We start from the raw sequence: 16,488 nt of genomic DNA, 5'->3' as shown, positions 1-16,488 counted from the left end.
GCCGCTGCAGATGGCAAGAACGCATTCCCTTCCATGGCTGAGCAATATTCCATTGTATGTATGCACCATCTACTCTTTATCCATTCTTCTATCAACAGACACCGAGGCTGCCTCCACATCTTGGTCATTGTAAACAATGCTGCAGTGAACATATGGACACACATGACCCCTCGAAATAGCATTTTGGGTTTCTTCGTATGGACACCCAGAAGTGGGATTATTGGGTCTTTGTCTCTTGTTATAGCTTCTGTTTTAAACTCTATTCTGTCTGGTGTAAGTATGGATACTCCAGCTGTTGTTGTTGTTTCCATTTTCATGAAATACATTTTCCATCTCTTTACTTTCTGTCTTTGTGTGTCCTTCAATCTGAAGTGATACTCTTGTAGGCAGTGTATGCAAGCCTTTTGTTTTCTTATCCATTCATCCGTCCAATGCCTTTTGATTGGACGATTTAATCCATTTACTTTGAAAGTAATTGTTGATAGGACAGATAAGTAGCTATTGCCATTTTATTATTCATAATTTTATTCTTTTTCTTTTTTTTCTTTTAAAGAAGTCCCTCTAACATTTCTTATAATACTGGTTTGGTGGGGATGAATTCCTTTAGGTTTTCCTTGTCTGGGAAGCTCATTATCTGTCCTTAGATTTTAAATGACAGCCTTGCTGGTAGAGTACATTTAGTTGTAGATCCTTGCTTTTCATCATGTTGAATATTTTGTGCTAATCCCTTTTGGCCTGAAAAGTTTCTGTTGAGAAATCAACTGACAATTTTATGGGCACTCCTTTATAAGTTACTAGCTACCTTTCTTTTGCTGCTTTTAGGATTCTCTCTCTGTCTTTAACTTTTGCCGTTTTAATTATTACGTGTCTTGGTGTGGGCCTCTTTGGGTTCATCTTGTTTGGGAATCTCTTCCTTTCCTGGGCTTGTATGTCTGTTTCCTTCACCAGGTTAGGAGAGTTTTCAGTCATCGTTTCTTCAAATAGGTTCTCAATCCCTGGCTCTCTGTCTTCTTTTTCTGGTATCCCCATGATGTAAATGTTGATATGCTTGACGAAGTCCCAGAGGTCTCTTAAACTATCCTCATTTTTTTGGATTCTTTTTTGTTTTTGCTGTTCTGATTGGGTGTTTTCTGCTACGTTTTCTTCCAAATTGCTGATTCAATCTTCTGTTCCATCTGGTCTGCTGGTGATTCCATCTAGTGCATTCTTCATTTCAATTATTGTATTCTTCACTTCTGACTGGTTCTTTTTTATGGTTTCTATGTCCTTTTTTATGCTTGCCATCACTTTGTTGAAGTTCTCACTAAGTTCCTTGAGCATCCTTATAACCATTGTTTTGAATTCTGTTTCTGGTAGGTTACTTGCCTCCATTTCATTTAGTTCCTTTTTTTTGGAGTTTTCTCCTGTTGTTTTATTTCGGACATATTTCTTTGTTTCCTCATTTTGGCTGCCTCTCTGTTTGTTTCTATGTATTATAGATCTGCTATATCTCCCAGTCTTGGCTGGGTGGGCTTATGTAGTAGGTGTCCTGTGGGGCCCCGGCACAGTCTCCCTCGTCAACTGTTCCAGGTGCTCCAGGAGTGTCCTTTGTGTGGATTGTGTGCTTTCCTGTTATAGTTGAGACTTGATGGCTATTGGCATGTGAGTGGGTGGGATTGACCCTCAGGCTGATTGGCTGTGGGGTTTGGTTGCATCCACAGTTTACAGGCTACTGTGCAGGGGGCTTACCCTACTGAGTGCTTGCTGAGACTGCCCTTTGTGTGTACTGCTTGTGGGGTTAATTGGGTAGTGCTCTGCTGCTCAACCTCCAGGCATATTGGTTCTGGGGCCTCTTGGGAAAGGCTTTTGTGCAGACCCAGGTCATCCACTGCCTGTGACCTGCTGGGGACCGCCTGGTAGAAGCTACAAAGCAATCCACATTTTTCTTTTTGCTGCTGTGCTAAATCTGGAGGCATGTGGGAGAGGCCAGGCTGCGAACTGAGGATGGCTGCTACCAGTACCAGGCCTAGGGTATTTCCGCAAAAAAACAGGACACCCCAAGTCCTGCTGCCACCTGCCGGCTCCTCTAAAGTTCAGCCACTGATAAAGCCTCATACAGTATGCAAGTTGGATGAGGAAGGGTCTCAGGGAGTCACCGCAGAGGGAAGCATTATGGTCTCCAGGTTGATGTAGATTTTAGTTTGGTGCTAGTGATGATCCTGGAGCTGCTTAGCAGAAGTCTCAGAGCACACCAAGGACAGTTGTCACCTGCCTGGGACCCATGGACTCTAATAGTTTTCCAGGAAAGAGTGCAATGTGGACAGTGCTGGTTGGTCATGGAGAAAGTATCTGTGGTGTTGGGGGAGTTGCATGGGGCAAGGCCTCAGTGAGTCAGCAGGGCAGAGCCCCAGAGCTCACCAGAACAATCAGATTCAGATTTGGCCGGAAGTGAGGAGGAGGGCTCAACACATTAAAGATGGCGGCCGCCTGCTGGGTGCATGAAGAAGGACCACTCACAGGGAAAATGGGACTGTTTACCAGCCCTGGGTGCTGGGCTTGAAGCCACACACTTTGTTCTGCTCCCCATATGCCTCTAATGCCTCCTGAGTCACCGTCCCTCCACCGGAGCTGAAGGTGAGTGCCTGTGAGTGAGTCTGTGTGTGGGCCGTTTAAGAGGATGTCTGTGTTTCCTGAAGCTTTGCATCCCACCCAGATGGTTGGAATCCCCACTGTTTTTCATAGCTAGATGTTGTGGGGAATCCTCTTCCCCACAACAGAGCCTAGAGTATGGCTGGGGTTCTTTGCTTCTCCAGGGGGAACCTCTGCAGCCAACGTATCCCTTCCAATTTTCATTCGCCAGACAGAGATTTGGGACCAGCTTGTTTTGTGTCTCCACCCTCTCCTACCAGTCTTGATGTGGATTCTTCTTTACATCCTTTGTTATAAAACTTCTGTTCAGCCAGACTTCAGATGGTTCTCCAGGTTAATTGTTCTATAATTTCGTTGTAATTTTAATGTGTTCATGGAAGGAAGCAGGCACAGTGTTTATCTACTCTGCCATCTTGCCTCTCCTCTAAACCTCTAGATTACTCTTCTGAAAGGATGCCCCAAATCCCTTATGCTTTTAGCAGTGAATCTCCAGTAACGTTTGGCATTATCCAGCTTTCTTATTTTTATTAATGTGCTGAGTGTAAAGTGAGATCATATTGTATGGTTGTCTTAATTTCTCTAATTATTATGAGTTTGAGCATTTCTTTATATGTTTCTTAGACGTTTAGGTTTTCTTCAGTTAATTGCCTGTTAATATTCTTTGCTGATTTTTCACCCAGGATTCTTTCTTTTTCCTTGCTGATTTGTTGGAGACCCTTGTCTAATTTAAATATCAGTCCCTATCTAGATTTATGTATTGCTTGTATCTTCTCCCAGTATGTTAATTTTTTCCATGGCGTCATTTGCTGGCTAGGAGTCTTTTCTTTTGGTGTAATCAAATTCACCAATCCTTTTTGCCATATGATTTGTACTTTTGATCTTTTTCACCCTTAGTCCACTAACATTGTCTTCTATTAATTTTATTTATAGCTTTACTTTTTACTTTAAAGGATTAATGTAAAACTCTTAGAGAATCCATCTTTCTATGTAATATCAGGTAGGGCCTTTTTTTTTTTCTTCATGTCATTAGTGAGTTAGTCTGCCTTTGCCCCCTTGTTTGTGACAGCTTTTCTGAAATATAGTATTAAGTTCACGAGGGTCTGTTTCTGAGTTCTCCTTTCTGCTCCATTCATCTTTTCTGAACCAGTAAAGATTGCTTCTATAACTGCGACTTTCTAGTATGCCTTAATATCTAGCAGGGCAAGTCTCCCCTCTTTTCTTTTACAAATTTGACTGTGCTATTTATGGTCCTTTATTTCTCCATGTAAATTTTAAAATACATTTATCAAATCTCTGAAAAATATCAGCTTAAATTTTTATTAGAATTGCAATAATTTTACCGATTTGGGGTGGGCGGAAGAGGCTAGAATTGACCTTTCTTGTGTTCACAAGAGCATAGAATGTATATTCATATACTTTTTAAAGCCCTTTCTCAGTTTCAAAGTTTTTTCTACAGAGGTTTTGTGAATTCTTTGTTAAGTCAATCAATCCCCAGACAGTTTATACTTGCTGTGCATGGTCCTTGATTTTTATTATATTTTCTGGTTGATTACTGGAGGATTTCTCAGCTTTGGCACTATTAACACATGGGGCAGGATAATCCTTTGTTGTGAGGGCTGTCCCCTACATTGCAGGATGTTAGCTGTATCCCTGGCTCACACCCATCAGATGCCAGTAGCACCCCTTCCCCAGTTGTGACAAGATGTCTTCAGACATTGCCAAATGTCCCCTGGGGGTGGGGTTGCCACATAAAATATCGACACCCAGTATTTTGTCTCAAATATTGCATAGGACATGTTTTATGAAATAATTATTTATTGCTTATCTGAAAATCAAACTTAACTGAATGCCCTTTTAAATTTTATTTGTTCACTTTATCAGTCGTACCTGAGAGGCAAAATTACTTCTGGTTGAGAACAACTGGTGCAGAAAAACGTTAGAAATTTGTGTATGTAGGTTGATCTTGCATCTGGTAACCTTGCTCACTTTTATTATTATTTGTAATAGCTTTTTATTCTGTTGGTTTTTCTGTGTAGAAGATCATATATATTTTTGTTTTTATAAATAATGACAGTTTTATCTTCCTCTTCAAATTGCTAAAGCTTTTTTTCCCCCTTTTCTTAACACATTGATTAGGATATCCAGCACTGCCATGTAATAGCAGTAATAGTACAATTTTGTCTTTTCCCAATCTTAAAAGGAATGTGCCTAAATTGTCTCCATTAAGAAAAATGCTTGATGTAGGTTTTTGGGTATCAGTTTGAGGCACTTCTTTTTTATTCTTAGTTTGCTAAGATTTTAAATTATAAAATCTTAAATAGATGTTGTATAATACTACATTAAATGCTTTTTCTGCATCTATTAAAAGAGAAAAGGTTTTTCTCTTTTAGTCTTTACTGTGATGAATAACATTGATGCATTCTCTGGTAAATATTTCTTTATTGCTGGGATTATATCTTTAGTATATTGATCTCAACTTTCTTGCAGATGTAGATTTGATAGTTTAGCAAGACTACTTCAAAGGGGTTATTGCCTTATTCTTTCATTTTTGCTGTGTCTGTAATTGTTCCCCACCCCCCCTTTCATGATCTATTTGTATATTTCAATGTGTAATCAATGTGTAATTTCTTTCTCACCCCTTTTCTTGATCACTCTTGCCAGAATTTTATTTCATTAATCTTTTCAAAGAATTAGCTTGAGTTTTGTAAATTTTTTTGTTTTTTTATCCATTCTACTTCATTGATTTTTGCCCTTATTTGTTTTTTTCTTTCCTATTTCTTGAACTTGCTTTTTTCTCCTATTCCAACTTCTTGTGTGAATTGTTTAGCTTGTATTTGAAGTTACAAATTTCCCTATATCTACTGTTCCAAGTCCCACAAATTTTGATACATTGCCATTGCACTGGAATTCTAAGTAATTAGTAATTTGGTATGTTTTCTTTTTTTCACCTTTTACAATTTAGTATTATTTAGTTTTCAGTAACATGTTTTTAAAACGATCCCCTTATTATTCATGTCTAACTTTTTGGCATTACAGTCTGAGAACACGGTCTATTTGATATTGAATCTTTGGAATGTATCAAGTCATCCTGTGTGGCAATGCTGTAACCCTTCTGTATGTGTCTAAAAACTCTATGCCCAGGTGGTGGGCATAGAATTAAACAAAGAGGGAGGGAAAGACAAGCACGGAGGCAGAGTGACTGTAGATATATTTCAGAGCATTAGCAGAAGTTGTTTCTGAGTTTCTTGGTGATGGAATCACAGTTGACCTTTATTTTCTTCTTCTTGGACAGCAGTTACCTTGGCTTATATCCGTTTCCATATGTTCTTGATATTGACATTACATGGCACCCACTGATCTGGTGGGTAAAAGCACTGGTATGGACAAAGGGTGACACTGGCCACTGCAGATCATATGGGGGACACACCCACCCCTCTGGCTTGCCATCCTGCTCTATAAAATGAGAGGATTTAAGCTCCTGCCCAGCTCGAACATTTATGGTGTTGTGTTATTTATTTGTAAATTCCATCTGCTGCTGGCATGATTACCTGAAAATCTTGGCAGCATGGGCCGTGGGCCAGGATTAGGTGCCAGCCAGCATCGTAGGAAACCTCATAAACCTGGCGCTGGAGGGAGTGCACGATCCCTCTTGAGGGAGGAAGGAGGCCGATTAGGCCTTCCTCGCTGTATTATCAGGAGATGATGTGGTCTTTCCCCTTTTTTCATTTCGCAATAAGCTCGTTTCTATCTCTCATCATGCTGTCTGCTCTCCAGGCTGCAAGCCCATTTCCAGGGAAAGCAGATAGGAATGGCGCCAATCCGAATGTTGAAACAGACAAGAATCAATGCCCTCGGCAGTGTCGGGACTTCAGGCCCCCTGAAGGACAAATGTGTGCTCTCTGTTTTATTAAATGTTTTCCTTCTTAATAAAGCAGTGGGAAATGCCAGAACCATCTGCAGCTGCCTACTGACCCTGGGAAGTGGGGAGGGTGTACCCAAGGGCTTCGGAACTTCTATTTTCTTATTTTCCGTTTGCGCAGTCATGCCAGGAATGCCCTCACCTTGGGGCGCCAGAATCACCCTAGGGACCAGCTGCAGGGTACCGGCTCCATGTTCTATCCAGACAGGACCGAGTGACCCTTTCCTTGGCAACTTTCTAGGCCCCAGATGTGCCCCGACGGTCATTTTCCCATGCTCCATAAAGTAGAAATGTTGGGAAAACGGCGTTTATTGGGAAATATTGGGAAAAGTGCATTATTCAGTTTATACATATTATGCATGAAGGACTATGAATTTGCTTCATAATACTTGGATGCAAGAAATGTCACAGCATTGAAATTAGCTCTAAGCCCTCCCTCACCAAGAGGATGAGATGTCCAATACTGGGTATTATTGGGGTGCTCTTCCCCTCCCCAGGATGGAGTGAGAGTCCCTGGGGGAGACAGTCCCAAGGCAACTAAGAAAGGACCTCCAGTCTTCAGTGCATTGTGGTCCCCTTGCTTTTCTGTTGGAGAGTCCCGGGTGCCTGCCTGCCCGCCGAGGCCCCTGCGCAGGTATTCACCCTACCTGGTACCAGACACTGGGTCAGATCCTGCTGAGAAGATACAGCCCAAGAGGCAGCACAGACACCCCATTTGGCAAATGCCCATCCCTGGGCTGTCAGCAGCTCCGCCTCAGAGACGCCCATGTGGCTACAAATGGGAGTTGCCCACCGCCTCCCCACAGGAACCATCCCAGCGTCGCGCCCTGGTTTCCATGCCCACTCCCCACCCCAATCCCCTCTTTGGGTCTCTGATTCACCTTAAAGACTGGAGGCTGCTCCAGCCTCAGGCACTGGATGGATAGCTTTCATTTAGATTCTCTCAAAGAAGCAAATCAGTTTAAAATAATGTGTTTCCTTTGTTTCTTATGTTATAGACGATATTTCAAAGGAGGAGGGGGAGGGAAAGGAAGGAGGAGGGACCAGTTGCGGAGAAGGTTTGAACACTCCAGAGGATGGACAGGGAAGAAGGGGTGAGGGTGGTGAGGTGCAAAGAGAATGGGCAGAGAGCTTTGGCTGGCATGTGTGTTCAGGGCTCTGTTTGCCCCAATCTTATTCCACCATCTTATTCCTAGTACCTCTAAGTCCCCATCTTGCAGGTCCGCATCCTTCATAGGTGCCCTCAAAAGCATGACTCCACCACTAGAGAAAGCTGTTTGTCTTAAAGAGATGGTCAGACTTCCCAAGGCAAGTGGTCTACCCTGGATAGTCTAAAATAAAAACCACAGTTTTTACTGTATATCCATAATTTAATGAATCAATAGTCAGTTAGGTTTATTATAAATCAATAATTTAAATTTCCCACCTGAATGCTGTGATGGGAGAGGAGAGCAGGCCGGCTGGGAAGAAGTGCACTCTTGTGAACTATACACCTGGACAGTTCTGGGCCTCTTGCTGGGATGTTTCCAAGGGCCTTGCTGAGCTTTGTTTGGCATTTTGCAGAATACAGAAACTTCTGGGTTTCTGGTGTCTATGGAAACCCAAGAGCACTTATTTTTCTCTCACTCACACTATTTCTTTTGTCTTTATGTCATTGTTCTTTCTAGCTTTCTGGAATACATTTTCCTACTGTGGTTCAATGCTGAATCCTGATTTGTGTGTATGCTGGATGCGGGATACTTTTGTAGAAAATTAGGAAGGGGCGTTTTAATCAGAGAGTATGGGACAAGGGACAGCTTATAACATTTCCCATTGGCAATACCTCACCAGGTAGAGTAAGGTCAGGGAGAAACACCCATCCCCACCGAAAGCTAAAGGAGATGTCTCCAGGACCCTCCCTGTACAAGCCAGTTGCCCAAAGTCTACTGTCACTGGGCAGAGACCACCCTAAGTAGGCAGAGCCAAATCTTCTGTCCATTAGGTTCAGCGTCTGCCCGCTTCGGGTCCGTGGGCGAGCTCATCTCATCTGACACCCCTGATTTCGTCAGTCAGTGCTGCAAACACTCCCTCCCTGAAGCCTTCCCTCCTCTGTGGCCCCAACATCCTTAGATCGCTCTGTACTTTCCTTCCTTCATCTAAACCTTCATTCCTCCCTCTTCTCAACCCTTCCCCTTTGCTCCCTGGAACCCCACAACCAGCATGTTACCCCCGATGACCGATCTCATCTCCAGATGTTCCCTCCTATCCCTTGCCTTAATCCACTCATTCAACAAATATTGGTTCAGCAATTACCAGGGCCGTTGTTTTTGATGCTGAGGATGTAGCAGTGATCAAAATATTAATAAACAACTCGTGCCTTATATTGTTGTAGTGAGAGAGTGAACACCTCACACGTTATGTCACATGTGGTTAGCGCTACATAGCAGGGTAAGGGGATGGAGAGTTAGTGTGGGTATTTTATACAGAGGAGAGAAAAAGCGCTTTTAGATAAAGTGTGAGTCATGTGTGTATTTGGGGAAGAGCTTTCCAGGCAAAGGGAACAGCAAGAGCTGTTGCGAGCATCAAGGAGGCCAGTGTGGCTGGGCAGAGTGAGCCAGGAGAAAGTGGGGAGAGGTGAGGTGAGAACACAGTTGGAAGCCAGATCCTGTAAGGCCTCACAATCCAAAGTGAGTCTTTGGAATTTGTTCCAAGTGAAACGAGAAGTCAGTGGAAAAAATGGTTTTGAGCAAAGTAATGCCAAGATCTGAATTATGTTTGTAAAAAGAACACTTTAGCTGCCGTGTAGAGACTAGGCAGATACGGAAAAAGTAGTTTTGAAGCTATTGCAACAAACCAGATGAGAGATGATAGACCAGGCAGGTAGCAGTGTCAGAAGTGAGAAGCTGTCAGAGTCTGGATATGTTTTGAAGATAAGTAAGAAGACATGTTAATGTCTCCTAATAAGGGGTGTGAAGGAAAAAGATCAAAGCTGACCCCAAGGTTTTTGGCCTAAGTAATTGGAAGGATGGAATTATCATCCACCGAGATGGGAAAAGCTGGGAGAGAGGTGGGTTTTGAGGAGAAAATCAAGAGATCTGTTTTGAACCAACTCAGGAGCAAAAATCACCTAGCTCCCAGACTGTGGGTTTGAAATACCATTTCCCAGGCTTGTCGATCCCAAGTCTGGGGCAGGAAATGCACCAGATGATCTTGGAGGAAGGAAACTGTGAAGGACAACTGGGGTCCTGTCAAAAGAACTGAGCCTCTTCCGGAAGATGGGAAAATATGAGCATTATTAAGGATAAAATTACAATGTATTGAAACATCATCAAGGAAGTCTAAATCCATGAGTTTATCATAATATTAAAATATTAAAATTGGCCTCTTAATTGAGCTGTGTTGACGAATGATAGGGAACCAACTCATTATTTTGAAAACTGGTTAACAGAGGGAAAGAATCAAGCATTTATTCTGCCTTTCCTATACAGATTACCTCAGGGTAACCAAATATAGTAGAGAAGGGGACATTCTTCTTTATAGAAGTATTCCAGCTAATGGATGAAGAATGACAGAATTCGAATGTCACCATTTGGCAATCCTAATGAGGTAATGGGCCCAGGCAGTGAACATAAACTGCTTTGAATACGACAAAAAAGAGAGAGAAACAGACATTCTGTGCCTTCTGATGAAAGGCTTATGTCATCACCCCTAGAATCCAAATATCAATTTGTAGGTAATACAGAGGAAGGTGGAGCATGTTGAACTATGTTGTTCAGTAAAATCCAAAATCAGAAAAACACTGGACAAGTGATTTGTATCAACAAATAAATTGAAAAGAAAAGAGAGGGAGGAAGAACCTGTAGATTAAAAGAGACATCAAACAATCACACTGTAGATCTTATTTGGATCCTGATTCAAACAAATATACTTACAAAAAATTAGGAGACAATTTAAAATTCGAACACTCACTGGCTATTAGATTATATTAAGGAATGGTTACTTTTTAATTTTATTCTTTATTAATATTTTTTATTAGTTTCAGGTGTACAAAACAATATAATAGTTAGACATTTATCATTTACATCAGTCACAAAGTCATAACCCTCTCCCCCAATCTACTACCCCTCTGACATCACATAAAGCCGTCACATTGCCACTGTCTCTAGGGAATGGTTACTTTTTATGAGTACGATAGTGGTATGATGGTCATGTTCAAAAGTGACGCCTTACCTGTTAGCGATACACACTGAAATACACATGAATGAAAGGACGCAATGTCTATGTCTGGAATTGGCTTCAAAATAATATAGGGTTGCGGGGATGAGAAATAAGACTGGCCACAAGTTAGTAATTGTTGAACCTGTGTGAGGGGTACATGGGGGCTCATGATACTAGTCTGTTTATCTATTTTTGTGGATGTTTGAAATTCCCCCTATGTGTGTATATATATATATATATATATACACACACACACACACATATATAAATAAATATATATATGTGTGTATATATACATATATAAATAAATATATATGTGTGTGTATGTATATATATATATATATATATATATATATATATATATAGAGAGAGAGAGAGAGAGAGAGAGAGAGAGAAGACTCTGGTTATTATGTTCGCTGAGACGTTGAGAAGAATCATTCGGGTAGTGGGTGGAGAATGGCTTGAGTGGGCAAGAGTAGAAAGTCCGGTAAAGAAGCTATTGCAGTTATCCAGGTGAATGACATTGGTGCTTTTGTGGAGGTGTTAGAAGAGGTCAGACTCTGGGTAGTTCTGGAAAGGAAGACAAGGTGTGCTGGAAGATTGCATGTGCAGTGGGAGGGAAAGAGGAGTAGAGGATGATGTGATGGTAGTCATTGGAGTTGTCCACAATATTTTGGTTGTTTTCTTTTCATGGCACATAGTAGGTTTGCATTTCCCTCCTTCCTTGGAGTAAGGTGTGGTCCTCTGACTTGCTTTGGACAACAAAATGTAAGAAGCTGAGATGTGTATGACATTTAAGGGTGAGTTCAGGACCCTGTAACACTCCCCTTCTTCTGTCTCACAGAAGATGGAAATATTTGGTCCCATCTCTACTGAACATGATGAGTAGAGCTCCTGCCAATTCAGGGTGGACATGAACAAGATACACATTTTTTGTGTTATGCCTCTGAGATTTCAGGAGTTTGTGCTAATGCAGTATAACCTAATTGATCCTGACAAATACAGGTAACAGGATGAAAGGGTTTGTTCTGAGCAACCAGAAGATGAATTTTCATTTCTTGAGACAGGCATAAGTGTGGGAGGAGAGGTTGTGGGGGAAGGATTAAAAGCTTGTTTTTGGACACGCTAAGTTTGAGATGCATCTTAGGCACCTAAGCATAGATGTTGACTTAGCAGTTGGATACACGAGTCTGAATTTCAGGACAGAAGTCAGGCAGCAAATACATAGGTTTGGGTGTTGTAAGCCTGAGGCCAGGTGAGATCACTAGAAAGTGGGTGCAGATAGAGAAGAGTGTAGACAGCCTTTAAGGCGCTGAGTGAAGAGACTCAACTGTGTTGAAAGCTGCTGACAGGTCACCTAAGATAAGAATTCTTCACACCTGAAATCTATGTAATTTTACTAACAATTGTCACCCCAATAAATTAAAAATAAATTAATTTAAAAAAAAAGAATTCTCAATAGATTTGAGATTGCAGTGTGAAGTGATTAGTGACTTCACCAAGAGCAATTTGGGTGGAGTTGTGGGAATAAAACTGATTGAAGTGGGCTCAAGGAAGAATGAGGGGTGAGAAAGTACAGTCTGAGTATAATTAACATTTTTGAAGAGGATTGGCGTAACAGAATGGTGATGGTGGGGGAGTTGGTGGTGATGGTTGGGATTACGGAGGTGCTTTTTTTTTTTTTTAAGACGACAGAATTAGAGCACACATGTATGTTTTGGAGAATGATTCAAAAGAAAGATAAAATTGTTCAGAGAGTGCAAGAGGAGGGGGCAGAATTGAGGGTACAGTTGCAGGGAGTTTGGATGTGGCATAAGGTTTTTTTTGAAGGTCTAAAAATTGATCTCTAAAACAAACTTCATTATAATCTCGTCGTCAGCTCTTTCCTATCCCTCTTCTTGCAAATCCGGCCGTCACTCAGCGCTGTTGATTTCACCCGCTCTGGGGTGGTGGCTCTAGCGCCACCCCTGGCCAAACCTTAGCACTGCCTCTGCCTGGCGGTGCTCGCTCAGCTCAGCCGGTAGATCAAGCTCCGTGGCGGGGAGTCTAGCGTGAATCCAGCCAGCACTTGATGGCTGCCTGTTTTTTCCATCGATAAAATCGTAATAATAATATTACTTACTCCCTAGGCCCATTTAGAGGATTGAGATAAACAATGGGTGCCAAGCGCTCAGCCCCTCCCTGGCACGATTGAGTTTGAGCTGTTAGTGTTCTCACCACCTCTTCTCACTTCTGAGTTTCGGGTGAGCTTCCCGCCGCGCAAGTCATTGCCTTCGAACCTCTGATGCTGCTCCCTGCTGCCCTCCGGATCAGGTTCGAACTTCTTCACCCGTCACACCAAGCCCTTCACGATCTGGCCCCATCTCCTTTTCCAGCACCAACGTGGCGTCCCGCATTCCTTTGTGTCAGTCAGACACAGAAACTTACCACTCCAACCCATATCCTTTATTGTTGCTCTCCAGGTTTTACAAAAGATACCCCTCCCCAACCCCAACATGGAGAAATGCTGCCCGATCGTCAAGATACAGTGGAAGTAAAGCGTTTTCTTGGAGGATTTCCCTGACCTCCCTCCAGACGCTTCTGATTCATGCCGGCTCCGTCTGAGCTGTGTCCCTCACCTCTGAATTTGCCTGTCTGACCTCCCTGCTACGAGCCTCTTGTGAGCAGGAGCGCCGTTTTGTTCCTTACTTTATTTTTATCGCCTTGGACAGCGCCTGGCAGCAATAAACGCCTTGGGGAATGACTGCGTTGGTTTTTCCTCCTTTGTAGCCATCTCTTTCCCAGCCTTTAGCATTGTATATTGAATTATTTGTTGAGGGTCTGTCGTCTCCATAACACAATGAATGCCGTGGGAAACGAGACGTTATCTTTATTCCTACCTAGGTTACCAGACTCGAACACACGGCAGTAGCTTAATGAATGTTTCAAGGGTTAAACAGTGAAAGGACCCTCGCCACCTTCCCAAGCGCACTTGGCATCCCCGCAGATCTCGAGGTGGCCTCCAGGTGGCGCCCGCCGCTCGGAGGTGCAGGAGCCGGCGGTGTAGTTGAGGCCACACCCACCTGATGCAGAGACGCGCTGTCAGGGTACCCCGAGAGGGGGCGGCGGAATGGACACGCCTCAGCTTTCTCCCGGGGGACGCGCAGCCTGCGTCAGAGGTGCATCCCTCTTGTGCCTTTTCGCGATATTGCAGGAATGTTAATTGGGGTGGGAGGAAGGGGTTGCCGCCTTCTGGTGCCTCTTGCGTGATGTCGAGGCCTCTGGTGCCAGCAGATGGAGTCACATCTCTGCTGGTGGCTGACAGTTGCAACACACACACACACACACACACACACACACACACACACACACACACACTGTTATTTATCCGTCATAATAATAAGTGCATGGCTTGTCCAGCGCACTTATTAGTCGTCAAGCATTGTTCTATGCGCTTTATGTACATTAACTCAAAGGTACCTAATAAGATAATAAAAAAATAAAAATTTCCATTTTATAGTGAGGAAATTCAGGTACAGAGGTTAAATAACTTGGCCGAGATTGTTGACTTAACCAGTTAGAGGCAGGGTTAGCACCCAGGCAGTCTGATTTCAGTCCGCAGGCTCTCCATGCAGCAGCCCTCCTTCCCTTTGAGTGCTGAGCTGGGTGGCCATCTGGCTGTCCAGCCAGCTAGTGCCCAGACAGCCAGACTACATTTATTAAGCAACTACTATGTACCAAGTACCTTACTTTGCATTGCGGATGAGCAGATGAGGAAGAGAAAGTGTCTCCCTTTGAGGAGCCTCCAGGCTGTCAGGGCAGACCAAAGTGTTGGGAGAGGGATACACCAAGTAGGTGCCCAGCAGAGAGAGGAGCAGCGGGAAAGGAGATGCCAACTTTTCACTGCCCTCCCAGGGAGCCCATCTGGCTCTTTTTTTGGTATCTTGTTATTGGCCTTTTTGTCCACTAGGGTTCCAATCTTGGTGCTGGAAACCTGTCAGGACTCAGGCATTCCCCACTCCAGTCTTATGCTGGAAGCCCTGCACGGTGCTGGGATCAACTTCCCCGGTGCTGCCTGCTACCTGGGTTTCTGAATATCAAGGATTGTGCTCCACTTGATTAGACAACCAGTTGACACACCTCCCCCTACCTTCCCATTGCCATCCTGGCCCTACCATCAACAGCAGCTTGCCTGATCCTCCACTAAGCTCAAGGCCCCAGCCCAGCCTTACCATCTGCTCCACCTCTGAAGTCTTCAAACCCCAGCTTTCTAGCCTGGCTCAATCATGCTACTACTTCCACTCCAACTAATGGCAGCTGTAATACCTGCAGACACTAAACTCTTTCCTTTTCTTTTAATACATCAGTCCCTGGCTGGCTTTGCTTCCTTTCCTGCTCGTACTCCACGCCATGGTTGATCACTGGAACCACTTTCTTGCTGGCCCCTCACCTTTTCTGTCTCCTTGTAAAACCTGCACTGGACATCCACCAGGCTGGATCAGCCGGGATCTGCTTTCCCTGCTCCTTCACTCCTATGCTCAGGGATGCTGCAGGAATTCGCACTGCTGACAGGTCGGTGCCAGGCAGCAAAGGCTATGCGATTTGTGGGGCCCAGTACAAAATGAGCCTGGGGCGTTCCTTAGTCACATTTTTAAGAATTTCAAGATGGCAACAGCAGAACATCAAACCTAGTGCAGGGCCCTTCTAAGCAAGGGACCCTGTGGGACTGCACAGGTCACACACCCATGATGCCCTGGTGCCAGTTCATAAACATGGTTCTCACCTTCACGAGCATCCAGGGCTATCTGATCATCCCACTGTCTCAGACCTGCTGTCTGTCCTGCCCTCTCCATTGGCTGGTCACCACTGCTGTCCTCAGCTGTCCCATAATATCTGATCCTAGACAATATCCCTCCAGCCTCACCTGCATTCTGGAAGGTTTTCTCCAGTGGAGGAGAAAGACTGGAGTTCCTACCAGTGTGAAAACCATCTGAACCACCTGGTAGGGTGAACTAAGACAGAGAATCTCTGTCATATTAACCCCCCACCCCCAACAACAAGCCAGAGGCTGGTCTCCTCACTGCCTATGTGACTGGATCTAGACGACAAGGGAAAAGAAAGAGGGGGGAGAAGGAACCACCAGGCTGCTGAGCTGTCGCTCTGGCTAAGTGTTGACGAAGCATTTCACATGTGTTCCTGGATCTATACCTTTAGGGAGCTTTTACTTTCCCATTTTATAATTTTAGAGAAGAGGGCATAGGCTCAGAAAGGTTAAGCAGCTTGCTCAAGGTCACACAGGTAGTAACTGGCAGTGGTAGGCTCTAAGCCCTACCACTGTGGTGAGAGGGCAAAGCAACACCTTTCCCTTTATGTCTCACTCTCCAAAGGGGCAGGGCTAGGTCTTGACACTTATTCACTAACCAAATCCAACCCTTCCTCCTTTCCCATTTTTCTGCCCCATCCCTATCACACTAATTATTTTCCGAGGAAATTCAGTCTCATCCTCAGAACCTGCTAAGGTGACACTTCTATTCACTGATAATCAAAACCATCCAGCATTCAAGAAGGAAAATTCATCTGGCTGTTCTCTGACAATCCCTTCTTACTCAGACCAACCCATTTCATCAAGCCAGGAAGGAATGAAAGGATCTGTACTCCTCTGTTCAGTGCTCGCCCATGGTTCCCAGGCTCCCTAGGTATCACCCACCATTTCTTCCCTCATCGAACCTTTAGCACCGCCTGGTTCAGGGCACAGCTGGGTCTAC

Source organism: Rhinolophus ferrumequinum, chromosome 13 (assembly GCF_004115265.2).
Source record: "Rhinolophus ferrumequinum isolate MPI-CBG mRhiFer1 chromosome 13, mRhiFer1_v1.p, whole genome shotgun sequence".
Taxonomy (NCBI): domain Eukaryota; kingdom Metazoa; phylum Chordata; class Mammalia; order Chiroptera; family Rhinolophidae; genus Rhinolophus; species Rhinolophus ferrumequinum.
Note: the sequence above shows the minus strand (reverse complement) of the source record.